Here is a 19345-nt window from a genome sequence, read left to right on the forward strand (position 1 = left end):
TACCCAATTCCCTCAAAGCACCCTGAAGCCTAGGCTGGTCTATCCCATGCCTCTGTTTGTTTTTTTGGCAAGGTGGAGGGTGAGACCAGGACCACTTTGGGTATCAGCGTTCCCCAGAGGAGATGTTGAGCATGCAGTGACTGCCGGGGCCTGCCAGGAGAGGCAGCAGAAGAAAACGCAAAGGCTTACAGGCAACTTTGCTGAGATATTTTCATATCTCTTCCTCTCTTTCTTTCAGAGACTTTAAAATTGTTTTTATCCCTTAAAGTGTAAACCATTTATTACAAATACCAACATGAATTTCCTTGCAGTAGGATAAACACTCAGCTGTTCCACTTACTGGAATGCTATAACATAAACAAAAATAAACCCAATGATTTTTGCTGTGAATTCCTCCTCTGGTACAGAGTAGTATTTCTGCGTTGTAATCAAGCCAGTGTTTATGCCTGCCTCAGAACAACGCAGGCTGAATGACAGGATCCCACATGTACTCTTATATAGCGGTGCGATAAGGAGTGCGGAGGCAAAGGAATACAAATGACCCGCACGATAATGGCACAGGCACTTGTTTGCATGTTGCAGTTGGGACTGTGTGAGTGAGGTGCAAGATGAAAAAGCCCTGGCTATGTCCTTGTGCAACCACCAGACTAGTGGTCTTGCCAGCTTCTGTCTCGCCAAAGTCCAGCCTGAACCAGAATGAGTCAGGCTGTGCTCTCCCCAGACTGAAAAGACGACAAGAATGCATTGGCATGGTATGTGGGTTATTTTATATCAGTTTGGTGTGTTGGCCTTTCCAGGGCCTCTTTGCAAGATTTTTCTTACAGTCCTGAGGATTAGCAACTGTTGCAACTATGAATTTGAAACAACATATAATCATATAACTGCAGGAGGTGTGACTTTTAAGAGAAGCACCAAATTTGTGAATTCTAGGTTCAAATCCTGACAGCTGGTGCCACACAGTCCCCCAAAGCTGATGCTTGTTGCTTTCTTCCTTTGCTTCTACCAGTGCTTAAAAACGAGATGGATTAGAGAGAGCTGATGATCCAATTTCAAAGCAGCATCAAGCTGCTGACAAGAAGGATCTCCAGCTCTTGTCATCGTCCTGCAGGGCCACCAAGAGCGACGTGGCACGTGCTGTGCTCGCCGTATGGTAGCTCCAGCCTCTAGTGCACTTGCTATCTCTCGGCTCAATAAAACAGGACTTGGATTTGTTCTGACTGTACCAGCTTTGTTTTAAGCTTTGTTATATACGATAATGTTAAAACATAAATGTCTAAAGCTTTTGACTGTTACAGTCATAACATAATAGTAGTAGCCAACTAATTTGGCCCAACATGAAAAGTCATAGCACAATAATAGTCAAAATATTTTCACCATCTGTAAGTTATAATGTAACATAAGAATTGAGTTAACAAACTGGAAAAAAATAAACCTTAAATTGTATCAAAATGAAAGGTTTTGACCATGTCACAATCAAATGTTTTGATGAGGTCAAAACCAAACATCATTTTGATTTTTCTACCACAGCCTCTCAAGCTTGGTTTCATGCGAAAATCTGGAGTTTCCCTTGCAGTGGGAGTCCTTTACTGTCATTAGCAAGATGACTTGGGATGTGCTCCTCAGCCATAGTTGTGCAATCATTTTTTTCCAGTGTGCTATGCCATTATCCTTGACAGTATCACAAGGCGGTGAATTCCACAGGCTTAATCGTGCATTGCCTTTAATTGTATACGTCCTTTTATCCCGGTTTTACATTCACCACTTCGCAGTTGGTTCAAGCACCTGCTTCGGTTTGGCGCTGCGGGGCTGGGGGAACACGGGCGAAAGCCCTCGGTGACTGGCTATGTGCACGCCTGAGAGTTCAGCCGTGCTTTATGAAGCAGATTGCTCTGTCAATACAAAAACCCACAGAGAGGATACTAATTCAGCTTTCGTCTCAACACGGCTGGCTGCCTGGTTCCCACCCGATGCTAGGCTAAAATACCATAAAATATTGAGTGCCTTGGCTTGCCGTAGCCCACAGGCTCTACCAGCCTCCCCAGCACGCTGCCTCGGCATTGCTCATACACGGGTGGTTGATACAAACCTGGCCTTTCTGCAAAACCAACTTCTGCAAAGTGCTTTCCTTCCCCATCCCCATTCCTGACCCCCTGCTCCAAGCTGGGCAGAGCTGCCTGAGGCCGTGCGCTGCCTGAGGACTTGCTTCAAAATGGTTTTGAGGGGACGCGGGTGATAGAGGTGTGGGAGGTGCACGTGAAAGCAGTGTTGGTATTTCTCCTTGCTCTTTTCAGTTTCACTTGTCCAAGGCCTGCTCTGCAGATGGTTGGGGTCAATGAGAGGGTTTTTTCTGCCTGCAGTGGGTTTTGAGTCCTGTACTTGTGGTGCAATGTTGAGAAACATTGCAGTGGCCTTTTTGTTGGCTTTCTGGAAAAGAGCTTAGCATCGCACCTCACCATGGCAGCATTCGGGGCGCCCGCACTGGCCGTCGGGTAGAAAGGATGGGTACAATTGCACAGGTGAAATTAAAGCAATGACAGAAGTGGGGACTTCCCAGTGAAGTGCCTGCACCAGGGAGATATAGCTCAGCTGTTTCGCCAGAATATATAGTTTTATTTTAAGAAAGCAAGTTCTGCATCTTGGTGAATGAGGTTATGTCACAAAACCATGCTCCTGCTGCAGATGCTTGGGACAATAAATGTGGTAGGGAAGATGCTGCCCATGGGGAAAGGCTGAGATGTTTTCTAGAAAACAAAACAAAACAAAACAAAAAAACACAAACAACCCCCCAAAAACCAAACCAAACCAAAATGAACAAACTTTCCAAATCTGTGAAAGGAGCAGACTGGGATGAACTGGTCAGTGTAAACACACAATGTCAGATCCCACTCTGCCTGCCAGGCTGAGAGCACAGCACCTTTCCTTGCCGTGCCCCACTGTGAGCCCCTGGGGAAGTGCTCAGCAGAGAGCAGGGAGAGCAAAATGCCCTTCTGAGGCAGGTTTGCAATCAGGGAAAATGCTGTTTCCTGACGCCAAGCCTGGATTTGTCCCTGGCCTTTTGTTTAAAGCCTCTGGTTTGCTTCCCTGAAGAAGTAGTAGTAAAAAAGAAAAGCTCGTAAACACACGCGTGCTAATTCTGGTGAAGTGTGGAAGGGTTTTTGTTGATACACTCTTTAAAAGCATGATCTGTTTTCTGCTTCCAGTTAAAGAGGGTAGTGGCAGTCTTTAGTGGCTGTGTCAATGTAGCTCATATTATTATGTACAGATGTGCCAGCTGCAAGTAGGCATTATCTCTTTGATAGTGCTAAGCACTTTACAGTGGGTCAGAGAAGTGCAGCTCTCAACCAATAGATCTAATTGCAATCCTTTTATGTTCTCTATGATTGTAGGTTTCTCCGGCACTATAAACAAATAGTAATCAACTAAACCTGTTACCTCTGAGCAGCGATGTCACGATATGAAATATTAACTGTTCAAAATACAGTAATGATGGTTTAAAAGTGTATTCGTTCTCAAAGGTAAAAAATAAGGAAAAATCAGGAGCGCAAGCACTGGCAGCATGAAGAGCCCTCTGGCTCTCTTTCATCTAATGAAAAATTGTGTCTGTATACGACATGTTTTATGTGGTCAAATACAGTGTAAATATTGTGTACATCTTTTGCTATAGCAACAACATATTAACAGTACCACAAATAATCTCTGTCTCCGAATCTACATTTTTATGACACAGTTATGCTAATACAAGACAAACTTATATTCTGCTGTGCGTCTAATCCACCCCAAATTTATCAATTTGTATTCCTATAATCCAGCCAACTCTCTTCTCACCTCAATAAATATTAGGTGCAGGCCCCTGGCACATGTAAGTTGGGCCAGATCCAGAAGTGGAGAAGAGTATGTTTTCACTTGTTTTTTCCTATTTCAGGGAAATGTTGGTGGAAGTCCTTTTTGGCCATTTGGTGTGCCAGATTTTGGGGAGCAGCCTTTGTAAATGCTCAAACTGAGACGTTTCTACTTCGTGGTGGGAGCATTTCATTTACCCAGCTTGCAGCAAACTGGGCCATACTGGGATTGGGCCAGTTCTGGATGGGAAATAGGCCCCAGGGGCCGGATCCTGCCCACCTGCAAAGCAACATGGCCACTTTCTGTCTGGTCCTGGGGAAGGGGCTGACGTGTGGCAATTCCTGCCATGGGTTCATGAAGGTGGCAGTGCCTGGTGTGATGGCTTTGGTTAGATGTGGTGGTGGCACATTTGTAGGGTAGATGTCAGCTCCTTACATGCTGAAGGAGCCAGTGGAAGCAGCCCAAGCCGTCCTGAGCACTGGAAGGGGCCTTTTCACGCGAACTGATCAAGAAGGAGAGTTTTGTGAGGCTTTTTTCACAGTTCAGGATTTAATTGATCGTGATCGATGCGGCTCTAATGCAAGGTGAACTTGTTGATCGCTTTGGCTGGAGGATGTCAACACGACAGAGGAGCTGGGGCTGCGGGCACAGCTTGCGTTTCCTCCTGCTCTCGCACTGATGAAAGGTGAGGTAATTAGCTCGCTCTGGGGCTGCTTGTTGCTGCTTATCCCGCCTGTCCCAGGGGCACGGATAACCCCACCGGCGCCTTCCCAGCACACCTGCCCCACATGCCCCCCTGTCTGGCCGCAGGCGTGGGTGCTGGCAGCGCTGCATGCCTCCCCGCCGAGCACCATGCCTTCCCAGCGCTCCCTGCTCGCCCAGGGAGTGAGAGAGAGAGATTGGGAATTAGAACGTCTTTAAAAAGAAAATAAGCTTTTGTATCAGCCAGCTGGCGAAAGGATAAAGGACTGTGCTCACAAGATGCAATCAAAATTCAACAGTGTTTTATTAAACATGTAATATTATCAAACTAAACAAAAGAGCCCTCAATGGCTGGTAATACAATGCGATACAATTTATTTTTTTTCGTAGTGTCATTCATGCAAAAGTATCATTGAGCACTCGGCTCCCAGTGACAAGCTGCACATGCAAATACCAGTGCAGTGCGTGGGCTCAACAATGAGATGCAATGCGTCCTGCAGGTAGACTGCAGATCATTTGGTTTCATTTCCAGCTAACTTCTGTTAATGCACTAGGAAAATAGCTGGGTTACAGAATTAACCAGCCAAAGGGTCCAAGTTTAACAGTCTGTTAAGGACCTTGATCTGCAAACGCTTTATTACATTTATTCCTCAGAGACAGCCCGGTTTGTAGACTTCTGCCCTATTACCTCCCAGTGCAAGTTCTGCAAATCGGTATCTCATTTTGCTCGTTCTGTTGATTTTTGTATTTTGCTTTAGGTTTGTTTCTCTAGCGCCTAATAAAAGTTGGTCAATAACAGATAAAATCCTGTGAACAAAACTGGATGGGTGCATCATTTTAGATATACATCTTTTCTACTTCCATTTTGCACCGGTGGAAAGGCATAGGCCCAAAGCAAAGTGCTGGAGCTTACATATGGTCTGAGTTTGGTGGCTGCAAAGCACTCCCAGCACGGCCTCTTGTAACGCTGCTTGGGAAGAATGGGGAGGAGATGGGGATTCATAGCCTTGTCTTGCTGAAGCATCGTTGCCCTTCTTCTAGTCCTGCTGGCACTCCTCAGCCCCAGGGGCACTGCTGCGGTGGGGGCAGCCGGGGCACCCAGGTGCCATTTTGTGATGGCAATTTGGGTGCTGTGCCTGGAGAGGGGTGCTGGTCCCATGCGCTGCCCTGGGGTCAGTCTGCAAACTAGGGAGCCTGTGGCTGGTTTCTGCTCATTTTTAACAGTGTTTGGATACTCCTGTGATGTTGGAGAGCTCGGTGTTGTCAAACCAGGGTGCCTGGGCCAGTACTGGGTCCTGCTCAGACGGCGGCCTGCCGGTGCCCGTGCTGCGAGGACAATCCCCACGGTGGAGCGTGGTCAGGCAGGGCCAGCAAATCCATCCCCCAGTCTTAATCCCACCTCGAGTAGGTGTAGAGGACTGTTTCAAGTGCAAGGCAATGGTGAATCAAGCCCTCGAATCAGTTATAATTATCTCCAAAGAACGATCAACAATTAAATTGCGTTATTAACTCTTGATCTCACTTGAAATACTTGCTATCTTTCCCCCTTAAGCACCTGAGATATAGCTCTTCCCTTGACTGTATTTATTCCCTGAATTTTGGTCCCATAAGGGACTGACAACTGAACAATCTTTCAGTTAAGAAGAGAAGGGAAAAGTGTGCCTGGCTTCCATCAAATCAGAAAAGCAACTTTGTTTAAAGGTGTTTGTGAACACCAGCCCAGGAGCAAGTTGGTTGTGAAATCTTTTCTTCCCTGAAGAACCCAAAGGCAGAGCAGCACAGGAAAAAAAAATCACTAAGAGAAGCCCTAACCTTGTAACATACAGTTTTTGCTAAAAATATATATTAATAATATATTATTGAGCGGGCATAGATGAAGAAGGCCAGGGAAAGCGTAAGCAATAAGAGTGTGAGCAAGGTCAGTGTTCCTTGCCCGAGGACTGCACAATCAATAAGATCTGGTCAATACCTGCTTTATTACTACACTACCACTCCGAGCAAAATCATTTTAAAATTAAGAATATATTTTGCAAAACTGAATTAACGATATTGAATATTTTGCTCTTTGATATGACTAGCCTTCAAAATCAAATTATTAAATATGGAAAAAAAAAGCATATTGGCTCAGCTAAGGACTTTTTTGTGCCTGGAAAGGAAGTGGACAATTTGTGATTCCTGCTTGTGTGGGGGCACAGGCTTGTGCCGAATGGCAAAATGCAAAGCTCTTCAGTTTTTCTTCTAAAAGACTCCAGTTTTCAGAGAGATGAGATGTTGATGGAGAAAGCTGAGCGTGTAAAATTGAAGCCAGCAGTAAACTCCTGCACCAGCTGAGATCCTCTCCATGTGAGCAGCCGGAAGATCCAGCCTGCTGCAAGCACGCATGTTTTGGGGAGCTTCCCCACCTTTCGTCTGCCCTCGTTTGCTTCCTGGGCTTCCCAGACCAGGAGCTATGTGCACGTGCTGCCGGCGTTAATCGAAAGCGATCTGGAAGGTGTGCCGAGGCAGTCCCAAAGGGCGAGGGGGTGTCCAGCCCAACTCCTTGTGGCGCGTCTGGCGTGGCCGTGCCGGATTGCACCAGGCGACTCCGTCACTGCTCCCGTCACCTCCGCCTCGCGCTCGCAGGTTCAGAGCCTCAAGTAGCTCCAGCAAATCTTGTTTCATTGCGTTACAATGATTACACGGGTTTAAGGTGGCCATTTATCATGCTGAATTTTGTTTCCTTTGGAGGGATGGGGAAAGAAGCCAGGAGCAAAAGAAACCGAGTGCGCTCTGTTATGTAGCTGTACCGGCGTTTTGGAGACTGAGCTTCAGCCACCTCGGTGTGAGCTTTGTCACGAAGCTGTCCTCGCAATATAGCCGGTTAGTCACGTGATGGAAACCATGACAGTTGTTTTTATTGAAACGATGTGAAATATAAGGTAGAGTTATACTATGAGCACTGCTTTTTACTCCAATGGGATAAAAGTGGCTCTACCTGTCTGGGGTCAGTACCAGCAAGTGATTTTATTTTTCTGAGGCTTGTTTGAGATCCTTTGGGGATCATTTTTCCATCCCACGAGGACCTCAGAATAACAAGGGTGAGCTGGCACCGAACACCGGCAATGCTGAAGACAAAGTCAGGGAATTCAGCTGAACAGGGCTGGGGGTCTGCTGGCTGGAACAAGTTTCCAGCAGGTCAGGAGCAGTGCACTCCTATGGCTGCCTGGGGAATTCAGCACTGCTAGTGCCCATCTCATGCTTATGCTCTGCATAAACTTCCCCTTCAAAGCACTAATTCTGCCCCTCTTTATGAGCACCAAATTACCTGAACCCTAGAAACTCCACAGGAATTCTTGTCAAATCAGTGCAGACCCTGTCATACAGGTTTTGTGGCTCTAAAACCTACCTGGTGCCTCCAGGAGAACATCTGAGGGCTGTAACGCAGCAGCTACCTTCTGATGGGGATGGAGGCTTAAATCCAAGCTTGTGAAGGGAGCGATTCGAGTTCTCTTAGCCCCTCCTCAGCATCTTGAAGCCCCTAGGAGCACTTTTGTTTATTTTCCTTTGAGAGCACTAAAGCCCTGGCCTGAATGCTGACAGTTGTGGCTGCAATTAAGGAGGGCTTTCACGGCGCCTGGCGCGGCAGCAGCCGCCTCTGTTTGGCCTGACATCAGAATTGGGGATTCTGCCTTAATTAGCTCCCGTGTAAGACAAAGGTGAATAGCTCTTCAGCTTCCAGCACCACCACCACGCTGGTTTCCTAGGCAGGTTTGTCAGTCCGTGCCCATCTTTCTTTATGCACTGAATGTTTTTGGTGTGATCACTGGCTTGGGGCTGGAGGAGTGGGACATCCTTGTTGTCCACAACGGGGTGGCATGTATCATCAATCGCAGAAGTGTCAGGCTTTTAGGAGAAAGCTCAAATCTTTTGTAAATGTTTCCCTTGCAGATGGGGAAGAGGGAGTGGAGCATTCCTGAAGGTCATGTATTGAATCCTTGGTCTTGGGGTGGCTTAGTGACGCCTTCACCTGCTCCAAGGGCCTTTGAAGTGGCACTCCTAACTATTTTATTCTTGTATAAATTTGGTGGACATGGAAAAAGGCAGTAATTACAGTTTTATTGGCAGTACTGGGGAAACCACCACATTAAACAATTCAGAGGAAAAAACTCTTTATCCCCTTCTCACACAGCACTTTGCCTCCAGTGCACATCCTTTGGAAAATTCACAAACTTTAAGCCAGGGCGATCTCTGAGACCCCCGACCCTGCCGTTGTCCTGGGACACCCATTGTCTGCTTGCTGTGGGATGTGTGCTCCTGCAAGGCCAGTGGTTCTCCTGCGCTTTGGCTTGCGTTGAACGGGCGGCTCATCGCGCCCTCCGCCCCTCCCGCTTCATTCAGCACGAGAACGCTGTGCCTTGGAAACATAACTCGACCTCAGAAGATAGCTTTAAAAGAAATGTATCGGGGGATGAGCAGAGAGTTGATGGGGGATCAAGACAGCTGAACCTTGGGAACGGATGAAGAGGAAACCAAAGTGTTATACAAAACCAGTAAGTGGCAAAAGCTAAAAGAGGGACTGGCGAAATGCCTGATTTTGTGGGTGTGCGTGGAGGATGGAGGTGTTCTGCGGGAGCAAGCCCAGGCAAAACTAAGGGCTGTGCCTGTGACAGGCTGAAACCCTGTTCTCAAACCGCTTGGGTTTCCCTGCTTATAGGATGCTAATGCTGTTTGGGGGGTGAATAAACGAGGATGCAAAGCGGTTTGTGTGGCAGGGGATCCCGAAGGGCTCCTGTTCCCCTCGGGGCCCCCTCTTCCCTGCCAGAGTGCGGGGAGCCCCAGCAAGGTGCAGGGACCGGGCACAGGCGTGGTGATGGCTGTGAACTTTGGCCCTGGATAAAGAGCAAATACCTTAATGGTGTTTGGCTATGGCACGTTTCCCATTGTGCTGGAGGACTCTGGTTTGTTGGAGGCTGTGATGCTCACGGTTTCAGTACCTGTTCAGCACCTCACTAAATGGTTCAGCACCTCACCTCCCGCCACCGGTGGCACGCTGCCTTTCTGGCTGCTGCTCTGCCGCCCAGCCTCTGGTGCGCACCGAAAAGCAGGGAGGGAGAGCCATAAGACTTTACATAAACTTGGCACTAATCCAAAGCCCAAACAAAATGAGGGGCAGGGGGAGGGAGGTGAGCAAACAGCTTTGTTCACCCGTGCATATATATTATACCTGGCAGTTAGTTGGTGGCAAGCTAGTTAGTGTGAAATAAAACCCAACAAAATATCCCTTTCAAAATGATGATCCACTGAAGGGAGCCGACTGCCCCAGGGGGAAAAATTGCCCAGGTGCTCTCCATGCTATTTTGGTCTGTCTGTGTGTGTGTCCGGGGCAAAAACCCGTGGGCAGCATAAAGAAACCGCTTTCCATAGGCATCCTTTAGCTCGCGCAGCGCGAGGGCTGCAGCACTCACTCGGCGGGACACCTGCAATCTTTAGAGCCCAATTAGTCTTTTCAGAAGTACGATGTTCGAGGGAAAGAAGCTTGACCTTCTGGGGCCGGCAGCAAAATCTTTCCTTTCATTGCCTTTCGTTGAAGTCAGGAGCGAGGTCGTGCCTGCCCCGCGGCGCCGGGCAGAGGGCTGTATTGACAAAGCCGTACCCGGTCTGTTTGCGAGGCCGCGCAGGTGCGAGCGGCGAGCGAGCAGGTGTTTGTACAGCCGCGACCTTGAGCGCAGGTTGCCGACCTGCCCTTTCCTCCTGACTCCTCTTCCCTTGAAAAAGGGCTTGTTTCGGGCTGCAGTGGAAAAAACAGCAGTACTTAGAGGCCTCAGTCAAGCGCTTCCCTTGCAAGCTGCTTTTTGATAATTTACCTGGGAGGGCTGCATCTCGGGAGCTGCTGGGGCTGATTTCAAAGAGTGGAGGAAATGCTGGATGCTGCCAACATTTTGCTTCCTTAAAGAGAGTTTGCTCCTTTAAAGAGGGTTGTGCTTAGGCGAAAACAAGCTACTTTGAGCATGGAAAAACGCGTCGCTCGTGTGGGTTTTGTCTGGGGAGGAATCTGAGTCTGTTTGTGAGCAGGCTTGTATAAAACAATTTGGAATAGAGGGGCGTGCTGGGTGAGCTGCTGGGCTCTCTTAAGCAATGCTTCCTGGGAAACTTAAGCAAATTGTAATTTTCTGTTAGTGTTAATAACCTCTTAATCACAGTGGGGAATCAACAGTTCTTAATACATGTATGTGCCCAGGCATACGTTTATATGTGCACATTGCACAGATTTCCTGGGCTACCCAGCTGATCTGCCTTCTTTCCTCAAACCCCATCTGGAAGTTTATCTCCTGCTTAATTTTGTGTGTATGCGAATTTAAGGCTTGTGTTTACCTGAGGAATGGAGATTGGTATTTTGTCGGAGAAGCTAACAACTATTAAGCTGCCAACATGACTTTGTGCTCCTGCATCGTGTCCTACATCACCACAACATCTTGTCCCATCCTGCTGGTCAGGTTGCTCCCATTTTACAGTTGGGCAAATTGACAAACTGCAGGAGGATGGCAGGGATGAACACGCTTTGTCAGGGAGCAAGAGGCATTCCTGAACCCTCCTCATGGCTCCGTCCTGTCTCTCTGGCTTTTGCAGGAGCGCAAGCTGCACTGTGTTCCCCGGACCCTGACTGATGGACCAGAAACAACAGCAAAAGCTGCAGAAAGATGTGGAGCTGCAAAGAGGCTTCTGGTGAGTTGCTGCAGCTTGAGCTCTTGTGTTAATTAACATCTTCATTAATGATCTGGAATAAGGAATATACTTGTGGATGATATAAAATGGGGAGGAGCTGCAAGTATGGAATGATACAGGGAGAACTGAAAGATGAGAAACATGAGTGAATGATGATAAGAGTTTTAATGTGGAAAAATATTCCAGCCACCAGAATATAGTTAGAGCCTCCAGCAAAGCCTTGAGGTCATCCTTGGGTGATGGGAAATTGTGCTGAGATTTGGCAGCAAAAAAAGGCCCAAACGTGTTGGGGCTGTGTGTGGATGGCAACGGGGCTGGAGGCTGCGTGACGAAGGAAAGATGTGGGCACAGTGTGCCCAGGGAGCACAAAGAGGGGAAGGGAGATGAAGGTTAAATAGAACTGGATGAAATTAAGTGAAGTCAAGACTGGATATTGGGAAGGAAAGTTCCTGATGGAGGGATGCCTGAGGCAGCTGAGTCGCTGCCAGGATGAAGTGGTGGAAGCTCCTTCTGTTGCTTCATACGCTGACAGGTTTGAAGCTCAGAAGGGACCCTTTGATCAGCCCCTCTGTGTGTGGGCCACAGGACTTCATCCATTTACTCTTGTACTGAACCCAGTGACTTGTGTCCAACTAGGCTGGAGGCTGTTTAAAATCAGACCAGGTGATATACTGAGAAAGGGATTGTGCTGGCAAGGAGGTGAGTTAGATGTCCTAGCAGCTTTTTTCAGACCCAGACTTTGCAAGATAGAATAAAATGTGAACATGCAGGCTGACCAGAGACATCTAAACTTGCATGGGACTGGTCCTCTGGCACCATGGCTCCGTCCACTCCACAGGGGCCTGAAGGTGAAGACCTGTGGCTGTTCAGGACCTGTGTCTATCAGCCGAGCTGTAAAACCTCTCTGCAGTAATGCTGTGTGTGAATTTCTGCATCAGGCAAGTGCCAGGAGAAATCGTCCTTGTATGTGCACATCTGAAGTGTGTATATGAACACTGGCAGTGTGAAGGATTGCAGGGGGAGTCTGGGGAAAGTCCTGGCTACATCATCAGTCCTACCAGCACGCAGAGAGGCTTAGCTTCAAAATCTTGTAGCTAAACAAGGGTATCTCTACTGAATTAGTTGTAGCTTGCTTTTATTTTTAAGAGTGGCACTGCTGGTGATGCTGAGTTACAGTGCATCACCTTCCACAGGTAGCAGAAAGGAAAGAGAAGAGATCAAGGGAGAAGAGCCCCCACAAGCCAAAATACTCCCATTAAGCCTTAATTGGAGCAGATTAGCAGTAAGGATGTGCTTTGTACGAGTGTGAGCACACACACACACACACACACACACGGATGTTCTAGGGACAAGAAGGGATCAGGTCTGGCCTCCAAAAAAGAGTTTTCCACTGGTTCCTAACGACTTAAGACAGATCTAAGCAACACCAGCTGGAACCAGACAGCTTTGGCTCCAGAATTAGTGTAGATAATTTATCAGAGCAGTGCTTGAATAATAAGACTATCACTGCTTTATTATATCAGCCAGTGTCATAACCAGATAGAAAAGTTTAATATTAACAAGAGGAGCTGACTTCAGTAAGCGTGTGTGTGAGAGAGTGCATTCTCATTTTTAAAGTCTCTGTGTACTAAAATGTCAGTGTCTTGACCTCGGGGAAAGGAGTTCATTAAAAAAAATAAAAATACAAAGTAAATAGTCTCTCTGAAAGGTTTATTTAATCTGCTTCTCTTCCTGTGCTGATTTTTCTTAATGTATTTAAAACTTAATATTTACTCTAGCAAAACAAAATCTATAAAATAGTTTTTGTAGGCTCCTAAATAAGTAGTAGCAGCTCAGCCGGAGCCAGCCAGTAAGCACTGCAAAATATGCATTGTAGAGACATTTGAAGTTGTCCCCAGTGGACAATTTGCACCGTTCAGTGTTAAAAGGCTCTATTTCAGTGCCGCAGAAAGCCCCCCAGACCCCCTGACTAGGCAAGTCGAGTTTACAGATGATGTACTCCACTCAGCCCGCTTGTAGTTTCAGGGCTTAAATGGCTGGCAGGGCAAAGAGGGGATAGTTAAAATTCTCAAGCTGCTGAAATGGAAAGCCTTGCAAGGTTTTATGGCAGAAGAGAAAATAATTTTGAAGGCTAAGTGTTGCTGGCTTGACCAAGCAGATGGTTGAGAAGTGGTGGCTTCAGGGTGGAAATGGAGGCAGTGGGGACCGTGTCTGCTCAGGAGGGGAAATCTGGAGAAAGAGGTGCCTATGAAATGCTTAACCTGCCCCAAAAATGAAGATGGGGAAATCTGAGCCACCTGGTAACACTGGTCTGCTCAATTCCCTCTGTTTCAAAAACCTGCCCTGCTAATTGCTCTGCCTCAGAAATGTCTCTGACGTACTCCATTCACTTCAGTATTGAGTTTGTTCTTCTGAAACTTGGTTTGCTTTCTTCCCTCGTGAAGTTTGGGAGGAAAGAGAGGCAATTCCCCTCATTTTCCCCATCAAAGCTTGTCAGCGTGGGGATGGGCTGTATGTCCTGGTGTCTATCCATCCATCCTTCCTCTGGAGTTCAAGCAGCGGTGGCAGCGTGTCTTGGCTTAGCGTGTCTCATGTGCTTTCTGCCAGGCAGACCTCCTCTCCTGCTCATCTCCTGCCCATAGTCTCTGGGACCAAATCACTTTTGGGGTAAAAATAGAAGGATTTAGGTCTTCAGCAAAAGGCAGACCGAATTGAGCTCTCCGTATGCTACCACTGTCAGGTGATGTGTGGAGAAATCAGGAGCATGGGAAATCATTTCTCTGTTTCTCCGAATCATCTAATTCGGTTATCAAAAACCCTCCTGTCATTGGCTTGAGAGGTTTATGTTTGCTTGGTTTGGGGTTTTGGTTTAGAGGTGATTTTTTTTTCCCCCTGCTTTTTTTTTTTCTTGCAATTGAGAAATTGCAAGTAGGTTTCTGACACTCTGAAGAATACCTGTAGCCTCCTGTTGTGAATGGAGCAATGTGCTGAATTCAAAGGAGCTCCTTAGACCGTCTCTTTTGCTGGAGTTTACACAGGATTTCCCATTACCATTCAGGGAGTGAACAATGCACAGAAAATATTTTTTTTCTCTTTTCAAGAAAAAGACTCTGAGCGGTGTCTGAGCTTTTTTGGCAGCTAGTTAGAAACGACCCTGCAGGGGGACGTAGGTATGAACATAGGAATAAACTCCAACTTGTATTTTGATTCTTTTAATTTTGAAATTGTGAGTTATTTCCTGCAGGCAGGAGGGTGGACACTGCCTACAGCACCTCGTTTGCTGGAGAGAATTGAGAGCATTTGGTTTTATCAGCCGCTGGCATGGTAATGAGCCTATTTCTATTGAAATTGGCTCATTACTATTCATTTTTGCTGGCTCTCGACCAACTCATGAACCGCTTTTTGATTTTCAGGGGAGGAAAAAAAAAACACATAGGGAGTCAGTCCCATCCACCAACAGAAGTGACAGGAGCAGCGCACAATGCGGGGACACGCTGGGCGAGCGCCTGCACCCTCACCCCCAGCACGGCTCAGCCGTGACCTGGGCCACCACTGCGGTTGTCACCAGGGTCCCCTTCGCCTCCTGGTTGTACCAAACAGGGGGACGGGTTTGTGAAGTACACAGAGGGTCCGGTGTAGACGTGACCAGACCAAAAGAGAAGTTGGGTTTTGAGGGGGGACGGTGTCCATGTGAGCATCGAATTGCTGCAAGAATAGCCTTTGAAATATTTGGATGTGCTGGAGGCTGTGGTGTGCTGGTAGTTGTTGTTGGGATTTGTTTGTTTATTTGTTTTTCAACATGTAAAATTATGTTATTCAAGTGTATATATTGACATTTAAGTTTTTTTTTTTTTCTTATTTTGAGCCATGGCTTAAGCTCTCTGTCTCTCCACATCTCTGGGATATGTTTTAGCACCAGTGAAAATCAAAACTCAGCTATTTGAATATCTGACTGAAAAATATCTTCCTTTAGAAATGACTGAGCCTGTATTAATTATATATGAATGTAATTTTATCCCCGTTACGAGTTTGAAAAAGAAAAAAAGCTCTGCCACCTATCCTCACGTGATTAAAAGTCCATTACACTATTTAGGTTCATGAAGGTTTGGGATTTCTTGTGATGATAAGGAACCCACTGGTTTTGGTGGCATCTCTTTCTAGAAGCCTGATGTGACAGCAAAAGCAACCTTGCTTTCAGGTGGGCTGTGTGCAGCGCTTCCTGAAATGAGTTGTCAAACGAAGCACCCAGACATCACTAACTGCTTTGTAAAATCTCACCCCTGTTGTGAGACAGAATTTTTCAATGGAGAAGCAATGAAGTTTATTCCTGTGTATGCTTGGTCTCTTTCAAAATTTTCTTTTCCAAGATAGTTTCCCTTCAAATTAGGAAATGAAATAAAAATGCTAATAGCTTGCAATTGAATTGTCGGTATTTAATACTGTTAGCTATGTGCCTCTGTGGTGTATAAGAAATGAGAACATTTATTTTCTTCTGTAATTTGAAAAGTAAAAGTCAAATTGACTACTTTTTAAGTATCAGACGCTGGAAAAATGATAGGCAGATGATGACTTCTGTGAAGTGAAGATTGTCCCTGCAGGTAAATACTGAATCGAGGACTACAAAACATTCACAACAATTGCTGATATGTCTTCAAGCTTGTACTGTTTTGCATGTCATTATATAAAAAAAGAAAAAAACACTTTCATTCCCCCCCCCCCGACTGAAAGTATATCTTCTTCAAAGCAAGAAAAGGCTTCAAAGTTTGGATTCGAATTGTTGCAGACTTTTGGAATTATTAACAGGGCTGTTACAATCGCTGGTGGAGGAAAGTGACTTGCAGCACAAGTGGAGGAAGTGTAGATGTTCTTTGAGGAAACAGTTTTAGGTTCCCCTTTCTGTACTCACAGTTTTCTTTGCTGCAGAAGTTGGCATGGTCTCGAGAGTCTTGGTTCATGCTTCTGTCCCTCTGCCCAGTAGATCAGGATAGCTCTGAGGGGCATCATGGCGGGTCCAGGCATTACCATAGAGAGGGACCTCGATGCAATCTTGTAAAAGCTTTCATCAGCTTTTTTTTGGGTCATAACAAATTAAAACAGCATGACCTGGCTTCTCATCTGACTGTCTCAGGTCAAGTATATTTACTTCTGTTTGTGTATTTTTAGAACTTAAAATACTCAGCTTTATTTTTGTTGCAGTAAACTGACCAGAAGTGATCTGTTATCGTAGTCTGGGGGGAATTCACACGAGTGACAGATGTTTGTCTTTGTTCACTACATAGCTGGAGTTTATTTAGATTTTTGCTGCACAGATTTTACATTAGGAAATGGAAAAAAAAAAAGAAAAAAAAGAAAAAAAAAAAAAAAGCTTGTCGCAAGTTCAAATCATCCCTGTCTTGTATGGTATGGATCATCTGGACAAGCTAGCAGGCTTGTTTGTCTTAGGTGAAGACCTATGATGCTATTTCAGGAATCCAGACTGGTTGTGAATAGACCGACTGATGTGTCCATATCTCACATCTTCCTGTGGTTTTCCAGCATAGAAAATGGATGATGCAATGTAGGAAGCTAGTGACATTGGGAAACCCTGGATTACTTGGGACTGGAAAGGTACCCAAAGGCAGCTGACTGGCCATAGCAAAATGAGTGAATAAGGTGAGGTAAGGCAGCTGTGAAGCCAAACCCGTATTAGTCCAGGATTTGGAGAAGCGTGACAATGGCCTTTAGTAGGAGGAGGGTTATCTTCTGGCACCTCTTGGTTGAAAGGAATTGAACTTTGTTTCTCTGAACACGAAATGCTTGCGTAGGCTCAGTACTGAGCTGGGGCTGGCGTGGGGCTGAAGCGCCATGTGTTGGCTGCATGGGTGTCAGAGAGAAAGGACGACTCTGGTTAGGTCAAGAGAACAGTGACTCTGAAAACTGGAAACGAGGGAATTAGCTCTTCTCTCCGAGGTGTTGAGAAGATCTGCTCATGGCCCACAAAGGACTCAAAAACAGGGTTGATTTTGAGCATATGGGCGATCCTACTGATTTCCCGTTGAAGTCTGGAAGCTATCCAAGTAAAACTTTCTTCTCCCCAAGGAGCATTACATTTAGTGTCACAGGCACATCCCCTTCTTCCTCATCTGGTGATTTGGCAGCTGTACTGAGGCGCTGATGAACTGCATCTGAAGTTCCTGGGCAAGCGTAGTGAGAATCAGTTAGTTTACATGCTCAGAGGACCTTACAGTCTGCGTAAGTTGTATGGACAAGAAGTAACGTTGGTTGTGGCGGCAGAGAGGGAGGAGAGATTTGCCCGGGCTGATACTCAAGCTCTGGGTACGTGGGAATCACCTTCTAAAGAGAAGCAGGTTAAGGTGGTTTAATCTACAGTATGGCTTAGGCTGTAGTTGGACTTCAGTGCCAACAAAAGCTGGCTTTTCTGTCTTCAGGAGTAGGTACTTTCCAGTATCTGGTGGCTCTGGGCCAGACCCACCCAGGGAGGAGCAAGCGAAAAATTCTGCATGTAATCGAAATGCATAGGAATTGTTTGAAGTGGTCCGAGAGGGCATACATAGAAATGATGGGATGAAATGGCAAGGAAAACCTTGTGTTGAATATTACAACCTCCTACCAGAAGGATACATTAGACTAAGGAGGAGCATCCCAAGGGAAACAGTGGAAGCCCCATTGCTTGGATAATTTCTAATTAAACTAGACAAAGCACTTGAGAATATATTGTAAGGGAAAATCCTGTAATGGCAGCAGGCTGGACAGGGTGACCCCATAGGTCTTTTTCATTTCTAATTTATACGATTCACTAATGATTAAGTAATTCACAGATAAACTAAACATCCGTATTGCTGGGTCTTATCCGAAACTCACCTCACCTATCAACCTTTTCAAATTTACCAATTAATAGTTAATTAGTTAATGTTTGTAAAGTGCTTTGAAGATGAGAAGTGCTAAGTGCTAAGTATTATTATAGAAATAGGGATAGATAAACTCATTTTACTTAATTTTGAACCCACTCAAACACTCACGGAGGACTCAAAATTCAGATTCAGACTTAGGCATTATTGGGTTTGCCTTCCTTGTAGAGGGATGCTCGGTGAGGTTGTTACGCTGTGATTAAAATACAGTTATAATTCTGATAATGCACTTATCACACATTTCTATATGTGGCGCAGCAGTTATAATCCTGATAAAATGTGCATGAAAAGCTATTGTCCCTGTCCTGACGTGAGCTGCAGTGCACAATGCTAGCTCTTTGCTTTGCAAGGGAGTGCAAGTGGCGCTGAGACTATGCAGTGGATGGAAGCCCTTGTCTGTAACGGCTTTTACCCTTCCAGATTATTATTTTTTTTTCTTTTTTTTTTTGCGTATATTTAATAGCATCAAAGGAACGAGTTAGTGTTCAGAAGGAATACTCAGAGTTCCCAGGTGACTGCATCTGAAGTCCCCCTTACAGCTGTTCTTGCAAGTGGTTGCTGAGAGGTGCTGTGGGCACCCCGGGAAGCGGAGCGGGCTCCTCTCTGCTGCACACGGAAGGGCAGCGGCGGCAGGGCCGGGGAGCGATCCAAGCGAGGGTAAGACTTCAGGTGCAGCCACCTCAGAGCAAATCAGGGGCAATTCCAGCCCTGCCTGCCCAAAGTAAGGCCAAAAAAATCCCCAGAAAACAAAACCAAAAAAACCCACCCCAACCCAAGCAGAATAAATTCCCTCGGTTGAAGTAGGAAAGGGTTAATTTTTGCTTTTAAAATGAGCAATGTCCCTGCATTGCTAACATTTGTGTATTTCTAACTGGTAAAAATACAGGTTTATGTCCAGACACCAAGAACTGGACGCGGCAGAGTGCAGGTAGAGATGAAGATTTCAGTAAGCTGTGGTCCAAATATTGCCTTACCCGAGTCCACATCACCTTTGCACTGCGACTTGCAGGTGGGCTTCTTCCCTCTCTGTCACCTTTTGGCTGTTCCTAGGAAATAATTTCCAGGCTTTCAAACACCAGTATTTTAATCTGTATCTTAAACTCATTTGTAACAGAGCAAACAAAGCAGTTTCAGGTGGAGCTCACTAATGTCAGGGCGTATAATTTGACAGCATAATAATAATTCGGGAAGTG

At 46.0% G+C, this 19345-nt stretch overlaps 1 long non-coding RNA gene across 2 annotated transcripts in view; it reads left to right on the forward strand.

Annotated features, from left to right (window-relative positions):
- The window catches only part of LOC106036620 (uncharacterized), a 214954-nt gene that overhangs the window by 61767 nt on the left and 133842 nt on the right, over positions 1 to 19345 (forward strand). For both annotated transcript variants that reach the window (XR_010830016.1, XR_010830017.1), the window contains exon 2: positions 11149 to 11244. This is a non-coding gene — a long non-coding RNA (uncharacterized lncRNA). The remainder of the gene's footprint in view (positions 1 to 11148; positions 11245 to 19345) is intronic.

This window comes from Anser cygnoides, chromosome 3 (assembly GCF_040182565.1).
Source record: "Anser cygnoides isolate HZ-2024a breed goose chromosome 3, Taihu_goose_T2T_genome, whole genome shotgun sequence".
NCBI classification, from domain to species: domain Eukaryota; kingdom Metazoa; phylum Chordata; class Aves; order Anseriformes; family Anatidae; genus Anser; species Anser cygnoides.